The sequence below is a fragment of the Sarcophilus harrisii genome, chromosome 1 (genome assembly GCF_902635505.1).
Source record: "Sarcophilus harrisii chromosome 1, mSarHar1.11, whole genome shotgun sequence".
Classification (NCBI taxonomy): Eukaryota; Metazoa; Chordata; class Mammalia; order Dasyuromorphia; family Dasyuridae; genus Sarcophilus; species Sarcophilus harrisii.
Genome location: NC_045426.1, coordinates 639,184,229 through 639,197,073, shown reverse-complemented (window position 1 = coordinate 639,197,073; position 12,845 = coordinate 639,184,229).

Here is a 12,845-nt window from a genome sequence, read left to right as displayed (position 1 = left end):
GTCTAAATCTGTGGGTGCCAGAAGAAGATAACTGACAAGTCACTTACTTAAAAGGCTGGGAGGCTAGTACCAAAAGACAATAATTTCCATATTTTGGAATTAGGATTTTATTTCCTAGCCTGAGAACAAGGAGAAAAATTTTCAACACTACAAGTACTACTAGTGGTGATTGGAGAAGTGGTTCAGATTTTTAGGTTTGCTGAGTTTTTTAGTATCCTCTAGTAGCCAGAAGGGAACTTGCAGTCTGTTAAAAGATAGCTGTCCCAAATCAGGATAGATCAATTTCTCCTTAGGACAGATAACACCCTGCAAGGTTGAAAGGATCATTAAAACATATAAACTTAATATTTGCCTTTATGGCCATTTTTGGATAAATTTCTAAAGAATTTTTTCTGTCCAGATAATTATTCAAGGGTCCCCAGGGTGCTGTGGCATCCAGCATTTGAAGGATCAACCAGTCCTTGAGGAAATCATTGGTCTTCTGACCAACTGATACACATACTGATGAATTGGGATGTACACATATTTTCATTACAATTCCAGGGGCATCCCTGAAGAATCAGAGTGATTCTTCTCTAATGTAATCAGATCAAGCCCTCAATCTATTATATTATATATTATATTATATTATATATGGTGTTAACCACCAGTAATTAAAGTCCCACTTTTATTTAAGCAAACGATATTAACTTTTACAAACAGTATTTACATAGGAGGAATAGAACTACAAAAATTTCCCTAGCCTACCTCAGGTCCTGGGGAGAGTAGATTCAAAGTAGTTTCTACAAAGCATTTGCTCCCATAAGTTCACTTCCAAATGCTGTTTAGCTGCTGCATGAGTAGGTGTTTCAAGCTGGGGTAAGCAAGGGTTTTGCCATTGCCTCATCCTTTCTCAGCTTCTTGTTAGCCCTAATATAGATTCCAGCTCCTTCAATATGGAGCTTGCTATTTTGTCCTTTCAAAATTCATCAAATGACAGCCTCGTTCAGTATTTCAATTGAAAACAGGAGAGAACAAAATGAACAGAATCCATCTGTGGGGAAGATTAGGCTCAAGGCCTCTTTCCCCACTTAGAAGCTGGTAGCACAAGTATTACTCTAGAAAGAGGGAATACCTTGGCCAGTTAGTGTCTTGTGAATGTGTACGTGGCACTAGCAGTCAATTGATAATACTTGCTTTCAGTTCAGTGGCCAATTTGAAGGCTCTTCATAGGCCAGGAAATAATCCGTGTGTATGACCAAGTCCATATTGCATCAGACTGCATGCTTCACTGCTCAGAAACACTGGGCATCAGTGAACTATCTCAGTCCCTTGTTATATCAGTAATAGAGTGGCGCCAGCAAACACATGGAGAAGAGAGAAGCTAGAGTGAACTCTTCCACTTGACCTAAAGCCAGCCAGTCACCCTGAACAAGGGTATTGCAAACCAATGCTTTTCAGAACTATAGTCATACATTACCAAAGTACTGATAAGACATTAACTTTTGGATATACCATAAGCAACTAGAATTCTATATAAAATGAAACTGATTATCTTGCACCCCCAAACCTATTCCAATTCTAAACTTCACTATTTCTTTCACGTGTACCAATATTTCTGCCAGTCATCCAAGTTTACAACTTCAGTCATTCTTCACCCATATACTCAAGAAGAACAGATAATTATAACTATCTGGAGATGGTAAGTTTCTTTTTACTGGAGGTCTTCAAATGGAGGGTGACTTAAATCGGGATTCTATAAAGGGGCTTCCATAGAGGGCCAGAACTCTGGAGAAGTATACTTGAAACAAGGTGTTAACTGAGTGTAATTGATGAGATGATGGTTCTCTAGTTCACATATATACTTAGTACTTAGCATGGTGATGTAATGGTTCTCTAGTTCACACATCCAGTATACTGTAATGATATAATTATAATGGGGTATTTAAACTGGGGACAAAATCAGACTGAGGGGGAGACTGGTTGAAACTGGCAGATTGGTAGACTGCTGGAGGAAACTGGGTCAGACAATCTATGAACTAGACTGATTGAGACTGTGGAGCAGACTGGTTCAGACTAGGAGACTGAAGGAGACTATAAAGACTTTGGACTTTATTCCTGACTATTCTTGTGGTGATTATTCTGCTGAGACCAAGGCTGATCTCAAGGCCCTCGAGAAAGCTGGCCTGGACATTACAGGCTTCCTGTTAAAGTATGAATTAAAATTAGTCTCCGAGTTCTTTCAGCTCAAACATCCTCTCCTTTGGTAAATTTTTCATAAAACCATAGATTTCGACCCAGCAAGAGCCTTATAGACAAAAAGGGCCTTATAGATCTAGTCTAATCCTTAGTTTATAGTTGGGACTGAGACTAGTGAATTTGAATTAATTCTTAAAAGTCACCTACTAGCAAAAGGCAATCAGGATTTAACCCCAGGGCTTCTGACTCTAAATCAACACTCTTCCTGTTGCACTAGTGTTAAATTCCATACAGGTTCTTCAGTTCCTGTAATTCTACTATCCACTACCAACTACTGGACAATCTTGCTCCAGTCTATTTTTTCCAAGAGAGATAACTAATTATAATGATTCAATACACATATAGACCTTTCTCCTCAGTTTGCTTTACTAGATGCTACCAGGAACCTCTGTGTCTTTTATATCCAAGTTCTAATTATTGTGAATAGAAATCCCCCCTGAAGTGGTTACATTCAAATTTACACTGCATATACCACTGGGTTACAGTCAATTACATACTTTATATAATTAGAACTTTAAGTAATGCAAATTTGTAACCACTTCTGAGGATTCCTTATTTGTATTAATTGGCATCTAGCTGTATTCTCTAGGGTATGGTTTCTTAATCATTCATTGACCACTTTTTGGATCTACCTTGCCAGAAGCGGCAAGTAATAGATACAGTACTAGCTTGGAAGAGAGGTACTTAAATGCCATTCCTTTATCAGCTATTTACTAGCTACAGGTTCTTTGATATTACTTCCCTTTTTTGGGTCTCAATTTCCTTAACTCTTAATAATAGCTTTTTATTTTTTCAAAATACATGCAAAAAGTTTTTGACATTCATACTTGCAAAACCTTGTGTTCCAAATTTTTCTTCCTCCCTCCACACTTTTCTCCTCCCCCAAATAGCAAGTAATCCAATATAGGTTAAACATGTGCAATTCTTATAAACATTTCTTATTCTTTTAAAGGGGTTGGATGGATGGTCACTAAGGCTTTTTTCACTTTTGCCATTCTATGGTACTAAGATTTTATCAAAGCTTCTGCTCTTTTTTCTGGCCATCTGTCAGTGGTTGGCATTCCTTAAATATCGGTCTTGATACTTCCACCCCTTTCTCTGGGGATTCACTTATTTAAGGAGCTAATTCACATGCAGGGTTAATCAACAATGACTAAAGGTAAGAAAATAAAACCCCTCAAATTAATGTAATCTGAGGTTGAATTAATATAACTATAGTGCCTAGAATCAGGGAGTGATTTTCCCATACTACCCTGCCCTGGTCAGACATCTGGAATATTGTGTTCTCCAATTCCAAGTGCAAGTTAAAAAGAGCAGACAAACAGAAACATGTCCAGGAGAGGAAAACCAAGAGAGCAAAGGGACTAGAAATCATTCTGACAATCTACTAAGAATGTTTAACCCACAGAAGATAAAGAGGTATAATAAACTTCATATCTACATGGTCTGTGGTCCTCTAGGAATTCGCAATCTAATAGAGACAAAAAGCAAGCAAATATCTACAAACAAGCTAGATACAGAATAAATATGAAATAGTTTAAATGAGGGCATAAGAATTAAGAGGGATTGGGAAAGGTTTCTTGTAGAAGATGAAGTTTTAGTTGGGTCTTAAAGCTAAGGAAGGCAAAAGGTAGAAATAAGGGCCAAGCATGGGAGACAGAGAAAATGCCCAGAGCTGAGAAATGGAGTTTGGTGGTTGTGAAATAGCAAGAAGGGTCAACATCACTTTATGATGTAAGTAAGGCATAAAAAACTGGAAAGGGGAGAGGTTATAAAGGGGCAGCTACATGAATATAGTGAATAGAGCCAGACCTGCAGTCAGGAAGAATCATCTTTCTGAGTTCAAATCTGATCTTAGACACTTACTATGTGATCATGAGCATGTCATTTAACCCAATATGCCTCAGTTACTTAATCTGTAAAATGACCTGGAGAAGGATATGTCAAACTACTTGAGTATCTTTAGCAAGAAAACCCCAAATAGGGTTACAAAGAATTAGACATGACTGAAACAACTGAACAACAAAGGTTATAAAGAGTTTTAAATATCAGAGGATTTTGTATTTGATCCTGCAGGTGATAGGGAGCCACTTGATCTTATTTAGGGGAGTGATATGGTTAGAATTGAGCTTTAGGAAAATCACTCTGACAACTGCATGAAGGATAGATGGGAGAAGGGATAGAGAGATGAGGCAGCAGACTATTGCAGTAATCCAAGAATGAAGGGATGAGAGCCTTCACTAAACTAGTAGCAGTATTAGAGGAGAGAAAGGTATATTTGAGAACTTTGGCAATAAATTAGATAGGGAAGATTAAAGAAAATGAGAAGTCAAGGCTGATTTCTAGGTTTTGGGCCTGAGGTACTAGAAAGATGGATTTTGCCCTTAATGAAAACTGAAAGTAAGAGGTTGTGTAGAAAAGATAGCAAGTCTGGTTTTGGAAATGTTGAGTTTTAGGATGTTTTCTGGATATTCAGATACCTGAAAAGCGGAACATAGAAATGCTAATTTCCTTCTTTCCCCACACTTAACACATGAAATTTAAGATGATCCTAATACTTTTATATATTCTAGATATCTGCATATCACCAAAGATGACATCACCTTTCAGTTCATGAAAAGGATCCTTTTGTTAAGTTCTGTAGTTAAGGAGGTGTGAGGTTTTTCTTTCCAAATCATGTTTTCAATTAGACATAAAGGTTGAGTTGGATTCCCCTCTAGTAAATAAGCATAGATAAATGATACCCATGAGTGTTAAAAGAATTTGTCAATTTAATATGATTACTGGTTATCATGCTAAGAGACTTCTGAGATTCTCAGGTGTTATAATTAAGACCCGTAATTTAAGGATTCACACAATCAGTTTTTAATTACTTAATAAGCATATTATCTTTTTTTGCTATGATACAGATGGTATAGAATTGAATAGAATGAAATACTGAATTAGAAAAATCATTGCAGATGATTTTTCTACTAATTAATTTTGGGATTTGGACTTTAGTACACAAAAATTCTCTTGTCTCATTAAGCACTACATATACAAATTGAGTTAGGTATTTACTTCTTCAATGTTAAGTGAAAAATGATAGGCAAATAAGGAATTTGCCTCCTGTTTTATATCCACATGGCTTTTACTCAATATGAATTTTCTTATTCTGAATAAGGCTACAACTCTGAGTGAAGATTTTTACACTCTCAAATTCAACTCAACAGATATTAAGGCCATACCAAGTACAGAGCAACATGCCCAGGATTGAGGAAGAAACAATTAAGGTAAGAAAGGTTTCCTTTGATTTCAGAGAGGCCTGGAGACGTCAATGACCTAATACTAAGTGAAGTGAGTAGAACCAGGAGATCATTATACATGGCAACAGCAAGATTATATAATATCAATTCTGATGGACACGGTTCTTTTCAACAATGAGATGATTCAGGCCAGTTCTAATGGTCTTGTGATGGAGAGAGCCATTCACAGCCAGAGAGAGGACTGTGGGGATTGAGCGAGGACCACAACATAGTATTTTCACTCTTTTTGTTGTTTGCTTGCATTTTGTTTTCTTTCCCATTTTTTTCCTTTTTGATCTAATTTTTTTGTGCAGCATTTGTGGAAATATGGATAGAAGAATTGCACATCTTTAATATATATTGGATTACTTGCCATCTTGGGGGGGAAGGGGAAGGGAGGGGAAAAATTTGGAACACAAGGTTTTGCAAGAGTTGAAAATTATGCATATATTTTGAAAAATTATTATCATTTATAATATTAAAATTATTAATTTTCATTATTTTTTAAAAAGAAAGAAAAGTTTCCTTAGAATCTTGTAGACTTGTTCCCATCATGAATTCCCTAATGTCGAACAAGCCAAATGAAAAGTTTTCCTACAGTTCTCCCCTATGTGAATCTTCTGTTGTCGATTAAGCTAGGAACTCGTACTGAAAGATTTCTCACACTAATTACATTCATATGATTTCTCTCCAATATGAATTTTATGATTATTGCATGATATGATTCGGATCTGAAAGCTTCCTCTTATTTGTTACCTTAGAAAGATTTTTCTCCAGTATAAATTCTCTGATGTTAAATAAGGACCAAATTCTGACTGGAAACTTTCCCATACTCATCACACTCAAATGGTCTTTGAACACTATGAACCTCCAATGATCTCCAAGTTCTGATCTTCTACTAAAAAGCATTATAACAATTATGACATTTAAAAAGCTTGTCTCGGGTGTGAACTTTTTAATGTTGAATAAATACCAAGTAGCCCTTTAAATATCATAATTGTGGTTCATACTGATGAAAAACCATTTGAGCATAATGAGTTTGGGAAAGCCTTCAGTAGGAGTTTTACCAAAAGTATTTCTCATCAGTATGAGTTTTGCTGTGTTTAACAAGTCCTACCTTCTTGCTTAAGGCCTTTCCAGAAGGAGTGCCCTTAAAGACATTCTCTCCAATATGGTTGTTAGGAACTGAGAACTACATGAGAATTTTCCCATAGTTATCATCATAAAAGGATTTATCTCTAGTATGATAATACTCATGTTGAGAGTTCAGATTTAACTTCAAATGGAAGACTTTATCACAGCTGTTACAATTATAAGATTTCTCCCCAGTCCTGTATGAATTCTCTGGTGTTCAATAAAATAGTTTTTATTAAAAGTTTTACCACAATCATTACATTTAAATGGTTTCTCTCCAATGTGAAATTTTTCTACAGAAGGACTTAACCACAGTCATGACATTCATAGCTTTTTTCTTCATTATGAATTCTCTGATACTGTATAAAGCTGAACACTGAAAAATTTAGTCTACATGTAGCACATTTATGGCAATTTTTTTTTCATGTAGAAACCTCTGATATGTAATAATTTCTGAATTCTCACAGAAAGGCTTACTGGATTCACTATGTTCTTGGTATCTCTCCCATTTGGTTGTGCTTGGCACATAGCAGCTCTTAATAAATTCTTATTGATTGATTCTTATAGAAAATTGTCAGTACTCAGATGTTGCAAAATGGATTTAGTCTGATTAACTCCTATGGGTTGTCTCATATGTATCACTAAATTGCTTTCTTGTTCAAAGGTGTTGCTTTCTCTATAATTCAGTTTTGTTTTGTTTTTTCAGGGATTTCTAAGCTTAAGGTAAAATTTTCATCCTGATATCTGTCCTGGAGAAAAATAAACGAAAAAGCTTGTGAACATATTTTTATAGAAGAAACAGAATTATTACATTGAGACCAATGTAAAACATAAGTAAGCTACTTTGAAAGTACCACAAAACAAACCGTTAAGTATGGAGAAGAGAAAGAAAGAATCTAGATGACCACTACCATAGGAATGATAACCAGAAGAGGAGATTAAGTATAAGCAGAGAGCTAAATGATTCTTTTAAAAAAGAGAGAGAGAGAAAGAGAAATTTGGCTAGAAGACCATGTGAAAAAAACAACAAGGAAGTAGTTCTGCCATTCTAGTCTGTCTAGGACTCATTCAGAAATGCAAAAGTACACATTATTGAAGAAAAATCACATGTTGTCATTTCCTGGTATACACCAGTACACAAATGGGATGTACTCTTATTTTCTTTAATTTCCAAAAAGTTTCTCCCTTCCCCGCCATCAACTCAAATCCGTAAGAATCTCTAGTGATCTTTTCTTGAGGATCTTGCTTATCTTGGAACCATATTATTTCTTTTTCTTCCAGCTGGATGGTGATATCAGGTTTACAGATTGGAAATCCTGATCAAGGGAAGGGAAATTAAATGTGGTCTATGAGAAAGGTACAGCTTGCTTAATGCTGAGCCAAAGATCAGGCACATAAGATGAAATACCAAAAAGGGCATAGATAACAGGATAAAAAAGGAAATGACCCCCCCAAAAAAAATGGTCACAAGCATGTGATTAAAGAAGGAAATAGATTTAGTCACCCCAAAAATTGAGAGGAAATGGCTGTACCTAAAGAATCACACAAGATAAGAAACTCAGCAGTTTGTAAATCTATAAGAAAAAATTTTTAAAGATAATTGGAACTAGCTGAATAAGGATTTATAAAGTGTTGTGCTACTCAGAAGAGGCACAGGGGAAGCAGAAAAATATGCTAAGAAAATAACTCTGTGAAGACTGCATATTTTAAAATCAGCCAGAGTCAGGAATTCAAGTTAGGGGAAAATCGTCAGTCTTTATTCTCAGTGAACAAAGATCAGAGGTGGAAGAGAATGGGCAATAGCAATATGTGTAGCTGAGTCAAGAAGCTAGCTAGACCAGTAGCCACACGACCAGCAGCTAGGAGTATGGATCCAAGGTCAATCTCTCAGCTTCTCTTCCTGTCTCTCTGTCTCTACCCACCAAAATCGTCATTTCCTATACAACACATCAGGACTTGCACAGAGAGTGGGCAGGGACCATTCTTTATCCAATCATGTATATTAATAGAGTATAGCCCAATTACTATTTAGCCTCACGTACTTGGGACCTCAGTGCATCAATTCAAACCTCAGCCCATTACATAACTCAATTGGAAATATACTTAAAAGTGACAAAAATAAAAGTAATAAATATGTTGGACAAATAAAAGAAGGAATCTCAGAATTATTTGATTTCCAGGAAGTATCAAAGGAATCAATCCAGTTACTGTGGACTAAGAAACTGAACAAGTAAACTTTCCCAAAATACTAAAAACAAATAGTGTACAGCAAATTGGGGAAAATTCATAGAATGCCAGCAAGGGAAAGCTTATAACTCAGCTCCCCAAGGAATATGTTTCTGTGTTAAATTTTGACTCCCCCCCCCCAAAAAAAAACCCTGTCAATAGGAAAAAAATTACTTATAAAAAATCCTCAATTTGGATCTTATAAGATTGTCTACCAAAACCAGAAATAAAAATATGGAAGATGAAAAAAATTAAACTTAAAACAAGGACTCTGATCCCATAATCAATTTTACACCAAAACTAATTATTCCTTTTTTGGTTCATTTATTTATTTATAGCAGTCATTTTTTAAAATTGGGTTTCAAATTTTCTTTCCCTTCAGCTTTTCCCCCTTTCAGTTAAAGGGAAGCAATATGATACTCATGTGAAGTCATGCAAAACACATTTCCTTATTATCCATGTTACAAAAAGAAAAAAAGGAAAGTATAATTTAAAAAATATATATGGTTATTTAAAAATGTAGATCTTGAACAATTGTGGGAAAAGGCCTAACATTTTAGCAGCTTTCTGGAAAAAAATTGCAGAAAGAAACTAGAAGTCATTGAACAAATTATCAAAGAATAAAGAAAGTTCCACCACCCCCCCAAAAAAAGAAAAAGAGATAATGATTTAGGGGCAGAACAACTAGAACATTCTTAGTGCCATAAACAATGAGCAATAGAAAGGGTAAAATTATTAGAATTATAGATACTTTATAACTATGATTAATTATTAATTCAATATAATCTTAATAGAGTAATGGTAACTATAATTGGTTGGACAATTGAATGGTGTTAGAATTTGGGAAGAAAAAAGATAAAATATCCCCAAAAAATGAAAAACAAATTTTGGTACTTAACCTGAAGGATTTAATGGACAAAATGAGAAACAGACTGAATTGATGGATAGAGAACCAGCCTGAGTCAGGAAGACCCAGATACACATTCTTTAATACATCTTGACTGTGTGATTTTTAGCAAGTCATTTTAACCTCTCAGTGCCTCAAGCAACTCTCTTAGAATTGTTTTCAAAGCAGGTGTTGGTCTGCATTGATAGAATTAATTTCCTCATAGGGAATTCTTTTCATCAATAAAATAGCTCTGATTAAAAAAGCAAAAAAAAAATAATATGTTTGAAAAGGAAGGCAGGGAAAAGAGGCCAGAGCAATACTAAAGTAAAATTTTCAAATCTGAAAGAAGGAAAACTAGAAAGGTCAACTTTATATTGTGTATGTATAACCTATGTCAGATTACTTGCTGTTTTGGGGAGGAAGGAGACAAAAAAGGGAAGGAGAAAAAATTTAGAACATAAAATCTTGCAAAAAATGAATGTTAAAAACTATTTTTACATGTATTTGGAAAAATAAAATACTATTGAGAAAAAAACAAATAAGTTTTTTGAAAAGAAAAAAGGTTGATTTTAGCAATATTTATAGTGTTAATAGTAGAAAAACAGAATTTTGGTTTTCTTGTTAAGGAATTGAAATACGCAGCCCTGAAGTCAGGAGGACCTCAAATAGACAAGTTGATCAGTGGAATAGGTTAGTTCACAAGACAAAATAATAACTATAGCAATCTAGTGTTTGACAAATCCAAAGATCCCAACTTTTGGGATAAGAATTCATTATCTGACAAAAACTGCTGGGAAAACTGGAAATTATTATGGCAGAAATTAGGCATGGACCCACACTTAATAACATATGCCAAGATAAGATCAAAATGGGTCCATGATTTAGGCATAAAGAATGAGATTATATTGTTTGTGGCAGCCCTTTTTGTAGTGGCTAGAAACTGGAAACTGAATGGATGTCCATCAATTGGAGAATGGCTGAATAAACTGTGGTATATGAATATTATGGAATATTACTGTTCTGTAAGAAATGACCAACAGGATGATTTCAGAAAGGCCTGGAGAGACTTACACGAACTGATGCTGAGTGAAATGATCAGGACCAGGAGATCATTATATACTTCAACAACAATACTATATGATGACCAGTTCTGATGGACCTGGCCATCCTCAGCAACGAGATCAACCAAATCATTTCCAATGGAGCAGTAATGAACTGAACCAATATGCCCAGAGAAAAAACTTTGGGAGATAACTAAAAACCATTACATTGAATTCCCAATCCCTATATTTATGCCCACCTGCATTTTTGATTTCCTTCACAAGCTAATTGTACAATATTTCAGAGTCTGATTCTTTTTATACAGCAAAATAATGTTTTGGTCATGTATACTTATTGTGTATCTAATTTATATTTTAATGTATTTAACATCTACTGGTCATCCTGCCATCTAGGGGAGGGGGGTGGGGGGTAAGAGGTGAAAAATTGGAACAAGAGGTTTGGCAATTGTTAACGCTGTAAAGTTATCCATGCATATAACCTGTAAATAAAAGGCTATTAAATAAAAAATAAATAAATAAAATAAAATAAAATCTTCAATTAAAAAAATAAAATAAAATCTTCAATTAAAAAAAAAAAGAATGAGATTATAAATAAATTAGAGGAACATAGGATAGTTTGCCTCTCAGACTTGTGGAGGAGGAAAGAATTTGTGACCAAAGAACTAGAGATCATTATTGATCACAAAATAGAACATTTTGATTATATAAAATTTAAAAGCCTTTGTACAAACAAAACTAATGCAAACAAGATTAGAAGGGGAGCAATAAACTGGGAAAATATTTTTAAATTAAATTAAAGGTTCTGATAAAGGTCTCATTTCCAAAATATATAGAGAATTGACTCTATAAGAAATCAAGCCATTCTCCAATTGATAAATGGTCAAAGAATATGAACAGTTTTCAGATGATGAAACAAACTATTTCCACTCATATTCTACTCACTATTGATCAGAAAAATGCAAATTAAGACAACTCTGAGTTACCCTACATACCTGTCAGATTGGCTAAGATGACATGAAAAAATAATGAATGTTGGAGGATGCAGGGAAAACTGGGACAGGCTTTTCCACACAACTTGTTACACAACTTCAACTGGGCCTTCACTGCTGCTAGACAATCTATACTTCCTTATCAACTCATTATCCCATTCTGCACAGCAGCTCTTCCAAATCTTTTCAACTTTTTCTAAACTTTCTCTGGAACTCTTTCCTACCCCAGCTGAGAGCCTGGCCTTATATTTAACAGAAAAAAAAAAAAAAATGAGACTATGCACTATAAACTCCCTCTTCCCTTTTCATTTCAAATGCTTTCTGCCACTCTTTCCTTCACCTGTCTCACCTTATTTCTTACCAAGACTAACCTCTCTACCTGTACTAATGATTCCATTCTATTCCAGCCCCTCTGTTTCCCCTCTATCATGCCCACTATTATTTTTCATCTTGCCCTATTGGCTTTCTCTAGTACTACAAATATGCTCATGTTTCCCCTATCCTCAAAAAAACCTTAGTTTGATCCTTTTATCCACACTTAATTGCCACAATGTATCTCCTTAGCTCTTTGTGGCTAAACATCTTGAAAAGATTTTATAATAGATGCCTTCACTTTCTCTCCTCTCAATTATAATTTTGACTTCTCACCTCATTATCTCATGAAAGTGGTTCTTTACAAAATTACCAGTGATGTCTTTTGCCAAATCCAATGGCTTTTTTTCGATCCTATTCTTCTTGATCTTTCTCCAACCTTTGATATTATGAGGGTATGAGTCACTCTCTTTTCATTGATACTCCCTTGTGTCTAGGTTTTCTGGACACCATTCTTTCCTAACATTCCTATCTGATCACACCTGTCTCCTCTGCAGGATTCTTTTCTACATCATAACCTCTAACAATAGGTGTCCCACAGAGTTCTATCCTGAACCTTTTTCTTTTTTCTCTTCTCTCTTTACATTAATTCACTTAGTGATCTCATCAGCTCCTATAGATTTCTCTAGATTAATGACTCTCAAAACTATTT